Here is a 13,246-nt window from a genome sequence, read left to right on the forward strand (position 1 = left end):
CATTAATTTGATCTCCAATGGAATTGACAATGGAACATGCACTTCAGTATTTCATCTCATTTTCATGTAGGAAGGTCCTTGCCCCTCATTTTCTTCATTAGTACCTGGGCATTTTTTTAAACCTGCTCTCCAGAGATTTAAAAAAATAAACAGACATAACTTGTTCTGCTGATCTGATCCTAATTTTTTTACACTTAGAACTGTGTCTATTAACATTGATAAGAGTATTTGCAGCTTTTGTTTTTTTTTTCCCAAGTTGGTGACTTTAAGTTTAGTGTAGGATAGTGGATGGAAGATTTCAGAGAAGGAATCTGTGCAAGGGGAAGGGAGGGAAAGTGATGGGCTCTGGGGTAGAAATATGATGAGCACAGAAAAGAGGGAAACAGTCTAATGAATACTTCAAAATAAACCATACTGCCAAACAGGAGATATATATATATATATATATATATATATATATATATATTTTCAAGAGTTTAAACAATATTGATGAATCATTTTTTTTAAAAAAATATGTTTTTATTGATTTCAGAGAAAGGAAGGGAGAGAGGTAGAAACATCAATGATGAGAGAATCATCATTCAGCAGCCTCCTGCACACCCCCTACTGGGGATAGAGCCCACAACCTGGGCATGTGCCCTGACCTGGAATCAAAGTGTGTCCTCCTACTTCGTAGGTCGATGCTCAACCTGTCGTTTTTAAGGACAAAAGTTTCTCACAACTCCCTTTCCCCCAATGCTTCCCCAGAGGTGAATTGTTCAACCTCTTCAATCTCATTATCACCTCCAGGGCCAGGTTTGGGTTTTGTGGAGCCTGAAAGGTGTTCACTCTATTGGATTCTTTTAAAATAAAATAATTCATACATTTCTAGGCTTTGGAAGAGGCCTGGATGAGTAAGCATCCCTGAAGTTTAAGTTTTATGAGTTTTGTGCTTAACCTCCTCTAGGCAATTTCTGTAACTCCAAATAACCTCTACTGCTTGGAAAGGTTTGGGTTGAGTTTGCCCAAGATAATCTCTGCCTCCTTTTCTCCTCTGTCTATTGAAATATGCTAGTTATATTTTTAGTTCTTTGGGATCATTTTTATCTTTAGGTAATATACTGAAGCCTCTATTGCTACTTCTTCAATAAAGTTAGATATAAGATTAAGAAATTAATACCTGCAACTTCTCTCTTATCTCTGTCCCATCTCTGCTATCTCTGAATTTCTGTCATCTGCACCAATACTCTAAAATATCAACCTTGACAAAACACATATTTTGATTAGTATCTATAGGTAAATCCTCTGTGTCTGTCAACAAAATGATTTTAAAGGCTGAAAATCAATAAACAACATTAACAATATTATGATTGTGCAAGTATGAATGACTGCAGAAATATGTAGTGTGATCAGAACTTGGGGAGAAAAGGTAATCCTATGACACAAAACCTGGGCTTTTAGAGGAACCTACCTCAAACATTCCATGCGAATAAATTCTCTTTTATTACATTCCATTATTTGCTCAAAATTTTGTCATTTTTAGTTTTATTTATATTGAAACCATGACTTTCTTGTACAGATGTACAGATTTTTTTCTTAGTGTTTCTAATTATGTTTCTCTTTTTTACAGTTCCCAGGATAATAATCTTCTAATGACCACTCAGCACACTAGCTTTTTCAACATGCTGTTACAGTAAATGCTTTCTTCTTGAAGACATTATGCCTAGAATTCTCTGGCTTCCTCCTCTAATTTTGAATGATTTCTTTCTAGGTCTGTGGCCTAGTAATCATTGGAAGAATTCTTTTCATAATATTTCTCTGCGAGAGCAACTGGGTCTTGACTCTCATGCCTTTCCCTCTCATGGATCTCCTTTTGGTTCTCCAGTAGCACATCCTCAAGGAACATCTTCTACAGAAAAAAAGAAAGAAACATTTTCTTAGGCCATTCATGTTTAAATATGTCCTTACGTTGTCTTTAAATTTGGTTGATAATTTAACTGAGTATAAAATTCTAAGTTTAACATAATCTTCTCTCAGAACTTTGAAGACATTGCATCACTAGTTCTGACGTCCAGCATTTCTGAATAAAATGTTTGATGTACATCAAATTCTTATTCCTTTCCATATTGCCTGCTTCATTTTTTCTCACTCTGTAGATTCTCTAAATAACTTCTTTTCTCATTGGTGTTTAAAGATTTCAAAAGTCTATGCACAAATACGGCTAAATATTTTTTTCCTTGGGTGTTCTATGCTACCTTTCAAGAAAATGATTCATGTCTTTCTGCAGCTCAGGAGAATTTCCTTCAAAATTTAAAAAATTATTTCCTCCCTTCTGTTTTCTCTGCTCTTTGATTCTAGAATTTCTCTTAGTTACTTAATCTCCTGAATTAATCATCTATGTCTCTGAGTGTTTATACTACATTTTCTTTTCTTGTCTTTTTGTTCTGAATTCTGCTTAATTTTCATGAGACTTCTTCCAGCCGTCTACTGAGAAATTTGGCAATTATAGTTTTAAATTCAAGTAAATCTTTCTTGTCCTTGGATTTCCCAATTTGTTCAAAATTTCAGTTTCCTGAATTATCTCTGTTTTTCCCAAGGTTAATTGCTTTGTGTGTGTGTGCCTTCTCGGTCCTTTTCTGTGTGTTGTTGACCCTCCTTGGCTATCTGGTAACCCATTCATGTCTGGAATAAAGGACTTAGACTGGATGATATTAGTAGCTTGTGCAGACTCCCTCTAATAAGACATAGTATGTGTCCTTGTCAGAACTCTCTACTGAGTGGAGGCTCATTCTTGGGCTGTTCGCTGGTCAGGGTAAGTCTCCTGTCACCAGGAGGGAACTGGTAGAGTGGCCATCATCAAAGTGAGGAAGGATTTGTTGTGGAACAGGTACATTTCACACCCAAAGCCTGTTTATGTCCAGGAAGCTTGTGCAACTTCCTCAGAGAATTTCTTTTGCTGTGACCTGCGGGTAACAGTCACTGTCCATTGCTATGTCTGTGCAGAGGTGGGTGAAGGAAATAGAGGATGAGTAGGCGGGCGGATCAGGTGTTCCACAGCAGACCTGCAAGTACCGCTCAGAAGTATGCCCTACTTTGTACTCCTGCCCTTTTAAAAATATATATTTTATTGGTTTTTTACAGAGAGGAAGGGAGAGGGATAGAGAGTAAGAAACATCTATTAGAGAGAAACATCGATCAGCTGCCTCCTGCACACCTCCCACTGGGGATGTGCCCGCAACCAAGGTACATGCCCTTGCCTGGAATTGAACCTGGGACCCTTCAGTCCGCAGGCCGATGCTCCATCCACTGAGCCAAACCGGTCAGGGCGATACTCCTGCCTTTTTTATTCTCCATTACCAAGCTTGGGATTTACTGGGGTCCAGCTGGGGAACTGGATTTCACCTTCACCAATTTCTTCCTCTTTCTGGCTGAGGCTTTCCACAGTCCACCTGTTTTCGATATTCCAGAAATTCATCAACATATCCTGTCTGCTGATGATTCTTAACCATTCCCTCCCAAGCAGTTTTGGATTTACTTTATTTTGTGCTACTTTGGTGTCATTTTGTACTATTTTGTACTCTTTAGGTGTCATTTTAGTGATGTTTAGAAAAATCATAAAGTAAAATCTGTCTTCAAAGGCTCATTTTGTCTACTAAAACTTTGACCTTAAAAAACAACTTTCCTCTGAAAAGAGTTAGGTCTGTACACACACACACACACACATACACACACACACACACACACACTGCACACATATAAAAAACTGGAATTAAATTACTCTGAAGTAGGAAGAAGGGGGAAATCGGTAGATGCTCAAAAATACTTAGCTGCTTGATTTAAATACCTTGCTTAATAATAGACAATAGTTTTATAATATTATATGAAAAGAGAAATGTGGAAAATTGTTACACTACTGGCCACTAATTATCTAAGTTGTTTGGTAAAAACTCTGGGTAATGCTTGTCATTACACAGATTTGATGAATGATTTCAAAGGCGGCAGAATATTCCAGTTGATGAGTTAGAACATAGCAATGTGCTCCCGATACTTAAAATGGAGCAGCTATAACCACTTTCTCAGTTTCACCTATACACATGGTCATGAAATATTTTTGCGAGGTTTATTGCAAATATGTCTTGTAAGTGAAGTTACATGAGCAATAAAATGTAGTAGTCCTTGCTTTACTAGGCCACTCTGGACTTTACCAAAACCCTCTTTCTCTCATACAGCAGCCACTAAGTGGGGAGCCATAACTTTGTGTAATGTAATTAAATGGTAATGGACTTTTAACAATTTTTAGGGGCTTATGAAATATTATTCCCCTGGATCTTTGAAAACAGCGATGCATTGGCAACTTACAATATTGAAGATTCTTTTAATTAAGCACCTGACTTTGAATGAAGAAACCCTGTAAGGAAACATTTAAACAACCAAAAATGCTTTCGCTATTTTCTTAAGTATTATGCCATAATAGAGAAGATTGGGGAATGTCACTTATGTGACCACCAGTGAATCTTCCAAGGTCTTCTTGGCATTCTGTGTTTAGGTTCCTTATCTTTGTGTTTTGTGTAATTATATATATATATATATATATATATATATATATATATATATATATATAAAGCTAATATGCAAAGTGTCCCCTCAGGAGTTTGACTGTGAGACTGGGAGTTCAATTGTTCACTATGTTGTGTGCTGACCACCAAGGGGTGGTGGGGAACATGGTGGGTGACCAATGGGGGCAGTGGGGCGCTGAGGGAGTGAGGCGGGGAGGCAGGGAACCTGATCAGCCCTGATTGCTGGCCAGGCCTAGGGACCCCACCTGTGCATGAATTTCGTGCACCTGGCCTCTAGTACTAGTAAAATATAATAGTTGGCAAGATTATCTATTCCTGCTATCCACCCCACGTCCCTTTCTCTCTCACTTTTCTTTTTAAAAATTTAAAAAATAGAAACAAGAACAAAGAATTAAATGGAAAAATATTGTAACTCTCTCCATTGATAATTAAAATTATTAATATTTTGCTTTATTTGCTCCCAGTTTTTCCCCCTATGAAAACATGTTTGGTAAGGAGTTCCGCGGGTTTGCTGGCGCCAGGAGATTTGAGATTTGGATTTTGTGATTGCGGAGAACTGAGACTAAAGGGGGCATCCTGAGGAACTGACCGGACCATGCAGTGCCCATAAGAGAGGAGCGTTTCCCAGACCGCAGATCCAAGCAACAGCAGCCCCCTGAGCACCGCAGCCTCCTGATCACCACAGCCTCCTGATCACCACACCCTCTGTCTGTGGAACAGCAACTGTACTTGAAGCCTCCCCCTACCAGCCAGAAGAGCCAACACAGCTGTGAACAACACCCACCAGAGGAGCTGCTGCCAACTGGAAAGCAGCTGCTACCGCAACCATCTGAGCAGCAACCACAACCCAAGGAGCCCCTGCCACCCAGGGAGCAGCCACTGAACATCTCAACATCTACATATGTCAGCGAGATCAAACATGGGTAGGCAAAGAAACCCCCAAAGGAAAGAAAAGGAGGACTCCCCAGAAAAGCAGCTAAGTGAGACAGAGATATGCAACATGACGGAAAAAGAATTCAGAATAAGGTTCCTAGAGTACATGCACCACATGTTCAAGAAGCAAGAAGAAACAGATGAAAAACTCAACTACTTATGCAAGAAGCTAGAAGAAACAGATGAAAAAATCAACAACTTAAGTAAGTCCCAAGAAGAAATGAAGAGTGACATAGCTTCAATAAAAAACTCCATTGAAAGTATCAACAGTAGACTGGGAGAAGCGGAGGACCGAATTAGTGAATTAGAAGACAAGGAAGCAAAACACACTCAAACTGTACGGCAAATGGAGAAAAAAATTAAAAGACAGGAGGAGAGCCTAAGGGAGCTTTGGGACAACATGAAACGAAACAACATACGAATAATAGGGGTGCCAGAGCAACAGAAAGACGAACATGGATTAGAAAACCTATTCGAAGAAATAATATCAGAAAACTTCCCTGAGGTGGGGAAGAAAAAAGTCACACAAGCCCAGAGAGTTCCAAACAAGGTGAACCCGAAAAGACCCACACCAAGACACATCATAATTACCATGGCAAATGTTCAGGATAAAGAGAGAATCTTACAGGCTGCAAGAGAGAGACGGAAAGTAACATACAAGGGATCTCCCATTAGATTATCAAATGATTTCTCAACAGAAACACATCAGGCCAGAAAAGAATGGACGGAAATCTACAAAGTGATGCAAAGCAAAGGACTGAATCCAAGAATACTCTATCCAGCAAGGCTATCATTCAAAATTGAAGGGGAAATAAGAAGCTTCACAGACAAAAAAGGGCTAAGGGAGTTTATCACCACCAAGCCAGCCATGCAAGAAATGCTAAAGGGACTGGTGTAAAAAGAAGAAATATCAAGCTCAGAAAGAAAACAGCCACATACACACACACAAAAAAGAAATGGCTACAAACAAATACCTTTCAATAATAACTTTAAATGTAAATGGACTAAATGCTCCAACCAAAAGACATCGAGTGGCTGAATGGATAAAAAAACATGACCCATACATCTGCTGTCTACAAGAGACCCACCTCATTAGAAGGGACTCACACAGACTGAAAGTGAAGGGATGGAAAAATATCTTTCACGCAAATGGAAAGGAAAAGAAAGCTGGGGTAGCAATACTTATATCTGACAAAATACATCTCAAAGTGAAGGCCATAACCAGAGATAAGGAAGGCTACTTCATAATACTAAAGGGATCAATACAACAAGAAGATATAACCCTGGTAAACATATATGCACCCAATGCAGGAGCACCCACATACATAAGAAAACTTCTGGAAGATATCAGGGGAGAGATCGACAACAATACAATCATAGTAGGGGACTTTAATACACCACTGACATCACTGGATAAATCCACTAGACAAAAACTCAGCAAAGAAACAGCAATCCTAAATGACTCACTAGATCAGATGGACTTAATTGACATCTTCAGAACACTTCACCCCACAGCTGCGGAATATACATTCCTCTCAGGTGCTCATGGGACATATTCAAAAATAGACCACATATTGGGTCACAAGCAAAGTCTCCACAAATTCAAGAAGATTGAAATCATAAAAAGCTTCTTCTCAGACCACGATGGCATAATGTTAGAAATAAACTACAATAAAACCAACCCAAAATACTCAAACACTTGGAAGCTGAATAGCATGTTATTAAATATTGATTGGGTTACCGATGACATCAAAGAAGAAATTAAAAACATCCTGGACACTAATGACAATGAAAACACAACAATCCAAAACCTCTGGGACACAATGAAAGCAGTCCTGAGAGGAAAGTTTATAGCTCTACAGGCCTATCTCAAAAAACAAGAAAAAATGGTAGTCAATCATCTAACTCTACAACTCAAAGAATTAGAAAGAGAGCAACAAGAAAACCCCAGAGTGAGCAGAAGGAAGGAGATAATAAAGATTAGAGCAGAAATCAATGAAATAGAGACCAAAAAAACAATACAGAAAATCAATGAAACCAAGAGCTGGTTCTTTGAAAGGATAAACAAGATTGACAAACCCCTAGCCAGGCTCACCAAGAAGCAAAGAGAGAGGTCCCAAATAAACCAAATCAGAAATGATAGAGGCGAAATAACAACAGACCCCACAGAAATACAAATGATTGTTAAACAATACTACGAGCAACTCTACTCCAACAAACTGGACAACCTGGAGGAATGGACAAATTCCTAGAAAAATACAACATTCCAAAACTCAATCAGGAAGAATCTAAAAACCTCAATAGGCCAATAACTATGGAAGAAATTGAAGCAGTCATCAGAAAGCTTCCAGCAAACAAAAGCCCAGGGCCAGACGGCTTCACAGGGGAGTTCTACCAAACATTCAAGGAAGAACTAAAACCTACCCTCCTCAGACTACTACAAAAAATTCAAGAGGAAGGAACGCTTCCAAGCTCATTCTATGAAGCCAGCATCACCCTAATACCAAAACCAGGTAAAGACACCACAATGAAAGAGAATTACAGGCCAATATCCCTCATGAACATAGATGCCAAAATCCTCAACAAAATCTTAGCAAATCGGATCCAGCAGTACATCAGAAGGATCATACACCATGACCAAGTAGGATTCATCCCAGAGATGCAAGGATGGTACAACATCCGTAAATCAATAAATGTGATACATCACATAAACAAATTGAAAGAAAAAAACCACATGGTCATATCAATTGATGCAGAAAAAGCATTTGACAAAATCCAACACCCATTTTTGATAAAAACTCTCAGAAAGGTGGGAATAGAAGGATCATACCTCAACATAATAAAAGCCATATATGACAGGCCCACAGCCAACATCATACTCAATGGACAAAAACTAACACCATTTCCCCTAAGAACAGGAACAAGACAGGGATGCCCACTCTCACCACTCCTGTTCAACATAGTACTGGAAGTATTAGCCATTGCAATTCGGCAAGAAGAAGGAATAAAAGGCATCCAAATTGGAAAAGAGGAAGTAAAACTGTCCTTATTTGCAGATGACATGATATTATACATACAAAACCCTAGAGACTCCATCAAAAAGCTACTAGACTTAATACATGAATTTGGCAATGTAGCAGGATACAAAATTAACCCCAAGAAATCTGAGGCATTTCTATACACCAATAGTGAACTTTCAGAAAGGGAGATCAGAAAAACAATCCCATTTACCATCGCACCAAAAAAATTAAGATACCTAGGAATAAACTTAACTAAAGAGGTTAAAAACCTCTACTCAGAAAACTACAGGACGTTGAAAAAAGAGATAGAGGAAGACATAAACAGATGGAAGAACATACCATGTTCTTGGATTGGTAGAATCAACATCATTAAAATGTCCATACTACCCAAAGCAATCTATACATTCAACGCACTTCCCATTAAAATACCAATGGCCTTCTTCACAGATCTAGAACGAACTCTCCAAAAATTCATCTGGAATAAAAAAAGACCCAGAATAGCTGCAACGATCCTGAGAAAGAACAAAGTAGGTGGGATCTCAATGCCAGATATCAAGCTGTATTACAAAGCCACTGTTCTCAAAACTGCCTGGTACTGGCACAAGAACAGGCATATAGATCAGTGGAATAGAATAGAGAGTCCAGAAATTAGCCCGAACCAATATGCTCAATTAATTTTTGACAAAGGAGGCATGAACATACAATGGAGCCAAGATAGTCTCTTCAATAAATGGTGTTGGGAAAATTGGACAGACATATGCAAGAAAATGAAACTAGACCACCAACTTACACCATACACAAGAATAAACTCAAAATGGATAAAGGACTTAAATGTACGACAGGAAACCATAAAAATTCTAGAAGAATACAAAGGCAGCAAAATCTCAGAAATATGCCAAAACAATTTCTTCACTGATACAGCTCCTAGGGCAGTTGAAACTAAAGAGAAACTGAACAAATGGGACTACATCAAAATAAAAAGCTTCTGCACAGCAAAAGAAACCATCAACAAAACAACAAGAAAACCCACCTCGTGGGAAAACATATTTGCCAACGTCATATCTGATAAGGGCTTAATCTCCAAAATTTATAGGGAACTCATACAACTTAACAAAAAGAAGATAAACAATCCAATCAAAAAATGGGCAAAGGATCTAAATAGACACCTTTCAAAAAAGGACATTCAGAAAGCCAAGAGACATATGAAAACATGCTCAAAGTCACTAATCATCCGAGAGATGCAAATCAAAACAACAATGAGGTACCATCTCACACCTGTCAGAATGGCCATCATCAACAAATCAACAAACGACAAGTGCTGGAGAGGATGTGGAGAAAAAGGAACACTTGTGCACTGCTGGTGGGAATGCAGACTGGTGCAGCCACTATGGAAGGCAGTATGGAGGTTCCTCAAAAAATTGGAAATGGAACTCCCATTTGACCCTGTGATCCCACTCCTAGGAATATATCCCAAGAAACCAGAAACACCAATCAGAAAGGATATATGCACCCAGATGTTCATAGCAGCACAATTCACCATAGCTAAGATCTGGAAACAGCCTAAGTGCCCATCAGTAGATGAATGGATTAGAAAGCTGTGGTACATCTACACGATGGAATACTATGCTGCTGTTAAAAAGAAGGAACTCCTACCATTTGCAACATCATGGATGGAACTGGAGAGCATTATGCTAAGTGAAACAAGCCAGTCAATGAAGGAAAAATACCACATGATCTCACTCATTCATGGATAATAAAGACCATTACAAACTTTTGAACAATAATAGATACAGAGGCAGAGCTGCCTCAAACTGATTGTCAAACTGCAGTGGGAAGGCCAGAGAGAGTTGGGGGACAGGAGGGAGGGGAGTAAGAGATCAACCGAAGGACTTGTATGCATGCATATAAGCATAACTAATGGACATAAGACACTGGGGGGTAAGGGAGGGTAGGGGTTTGTCAAGGGGGGGGGGAAAGGATACTTATGTAATACCCTTTGTAATACTTTAAGCGAAAAATTAAAAAAAAAAAAAAAAAAAAAAAAAGAAACATAGAATATATAATATTCTCTGGTTTGTTGAGATATTCTTAAAAAAAAAAAAAAAAAAAAAAAGAAAACATGTTTAAAGGAAGTACACTACAAATGACAACAGAAGTCCTCTGTAACCTGTATCCCTTATTCAAGATATTCCCCATTTCTGAAATAATCACTATATAAATTGGTGTATAACCTTAAAATCTTTGAAAGTTACTTTTATATATTTTTTAAATGTATCTTTATTGTTAAAAGTATTACAGATGTTCCCCCCCTCATTAACTCCCTCCCAGAAAACTGTACTACATTTACACAATGGAATCCTTTTACATATTCATGTACATATCCCTTTGTATGATTTAAAAACTTTGTACATGTTTTTAAATCATACAAAAATCATATCATGATTTTCATTTGTTATGCAACTTTTATTCATTAAATATTATGTTGTTGAGATCTATCCTTATTGGTATACATAGCTATAAGTCACTTGCTTAAATAGCTACAGTACAGCCAACATTAACTTCCATTTTGGTGGATAATATATTGCTAATAACTGATTTTTTTGGTTCATATATATGCCATATATATCCTTTTATTTTCCTTTTAGTGTCATTTCTACTTAATTGGATTTCTTATCAATACCTTAGAGCTAGGTAGTTCAATATAAAAATTTTCCTTCTCTAAATAGATAAATTTACCAATTGCATTTATTGTGATTCATAATAAATTTTAACTTCTTTTCACTTTACTTTCATTTTGTTTTTCATTTACCATGGTTTCTCGTTGTTTCTTCTTTAAATCTTTCCCCATTTCCAATAGAATGATTGTAGTTACTTGTATCCATTTTTCCATTTGCTGATTTTGAATTTGTAATTCAACTTTCTACTTTTTAGTTATTACTCAGATATTTAACATGTATTATAACTTGTGTTTCCTTAGAAAACTCTCATTCATTACTATTGCCATCTTCTTATACAAAACCTACTTGTACTTCCTTCCATATTCCCTCTCCCCATCTGCTTTGTTGTTTTCAGAAGTGTGAGTTTACTTTTGTTATCAAAAACATAAAATAAATATTGGAATTGTTACTGTCATTACTTTTCATGGTCAGTATTGGTTTCTTCCTGCTGCTTTGGGTCCTGGGCTGAGGAGCAGCTTGTGTTTTGTCACTGTAAGTTCTTTGCGGGCTGAAGGCATCGGCACCTTCTTGCTGGCCTGGCCAGTGACCAGGTATACCTACTGAGGCTGTACTGTGCAGCCAGATGTGTCCCTTTCAAAGGGTTGGAATAGAAGGACACATTTGCCCTCATATTGACGCTCCATTCTACAATCTATATTTCGCCAGAAAATTCCATGTTTGGGATTATGCAGTGCTAATCTGGATTAATAAAATTAATATGTGTTTGTTTCATGGATAATAGATGAGTGAGGGCACAGATACTCTATTAGGATATGATTATAAAAACTATATAATAAAGTTAAAAAGAAATCAGATGATCACAGGCACTGGAGTGATCAATATTTCTCTTTGTTGGAGAGGTCACAGATGGCTTCTCGATGAGATATGTTTTGATTTGGTCCTTGAGGTGTGATGGAGCATGAGCCAGGCCGGGCATTGAAGGCAGAGGAAACAGCAAATGCAAAGTCCTGAGATGTGAAAGAGCAGGGCCAATTCATCAAGTGGCACAACATTCCACAGAGAAACTAGAGAGAAGGACATGAGAAGAGTGGCAGAAACGAGATGGGAGAAATGAGAGAAACTGGAGTTAGGTGCTGACATCCTGGCATGTTATCTAACAAAGTCACGTCCAGAGGTACCATGTGCTGTGCCTGGGGACTGCTGGCACATGGGCTCACCTTCCCTCCCGCATTCCTCGAAACACTGAACTAGTCATCCCAGTTTTGCCCACTGAGCTTAGGCACAGCCTTAGAAACCTTTTCAGCAAGACACTCTAAGTCAGCGGTTCTCAACCTGTGGGTCGTGACCCCTTTGGGGGTCGAACGACACTTTCACAGGGGTCACCTAAGACCATCGGAAAACACGTATATAATTACATATTGTTTTTGTGATTAATCACTATGCTTTCATTATGTTCAATTTGTAACAATGAAATTGGGGGTCACCACAACATGAGGAACTGTATTAATGGGTCGTGGCATTAGGAAGGTTGAGAACCACTGCTCTAAGGCAATGGTTTTCTGTTCAAAAGAAAAAGGACCTCTGCCATCTCTGATGTTAACAATGAGGAGCCTCTAAAATAATTGATTCAATTTTAGAAAAACAGCTTTGGTGAAGGGATGGACACAAAAGTGGGGCGGGAAATGATTGGAAACTAGAAATGATAAAGGTTGGCATTCATAAGCAGGGGTGGGGAATGTCCTTATACGGCCCGCAAAATCATTTGGTCTGGCCCTGCCAAAGCATTAGGGGTGAGTTGATTAATTGTTTGACCAAATATAGTAGGCTAATTTTTAAGTTGATGATTTTGTATGGCCCTTGAATGATGTTATAAATATCCAAATGACCCTTGGAAGAAAAGGTTCCCCACCCCTGATATATGGTAACTGATATAGACTAGAAGAAATAAATTGGAGAACAAATTTAACAGGTGGGCTCAATCCAGATTTGGCAACAAAGAGGGGGAGAAAAGAAGAGGGAGGAACAATGAAGAGGAGGAGTAAAGAAGACAGTGAAACTC

General features: G+C 38.3%; 1 long non-coding RNA gene across 1 annotated transcript in view; it reads right to left on the reverse strand.

Annotated features, from left to right (window-relative positions):
* Positions 1-593: 593 nt before the first annotated feature.
* The window catches only part of LOC139005606 (uncharacterized), a 36,547-nt gene continuing 23,894 nt past the window's right edge, over positions 594-13,246 (reverse strand). The window contains exon 3 of the long non-coding RNA XR_011470686.1: positions 594-1,888. This is a non-coding gene — a long non-coding RNA (uncharacterized lncRNA). The remainder of the gene's footprint in view (positions 1,889-13,246) is intronic.

Source organism: Myotis yumanensis, unplaced genomic scaffold, assembly GCF_028538775.1.
Source record: "Myotis yumanensis isolate MYYU_CA2020_CCGP unplaced genomic scaffold, mMyoYum1.0.hap1 SCAF_3, whole genome shotgun sequence".
In the NCBI taxonomy this organism is placed as follows: domain Eukaryota; kingdom Metazoa; phylum Chordata; class Mammalia; order Chiroptera; family Vespertilionidae; genus Myotis; species Myotis yumanensis.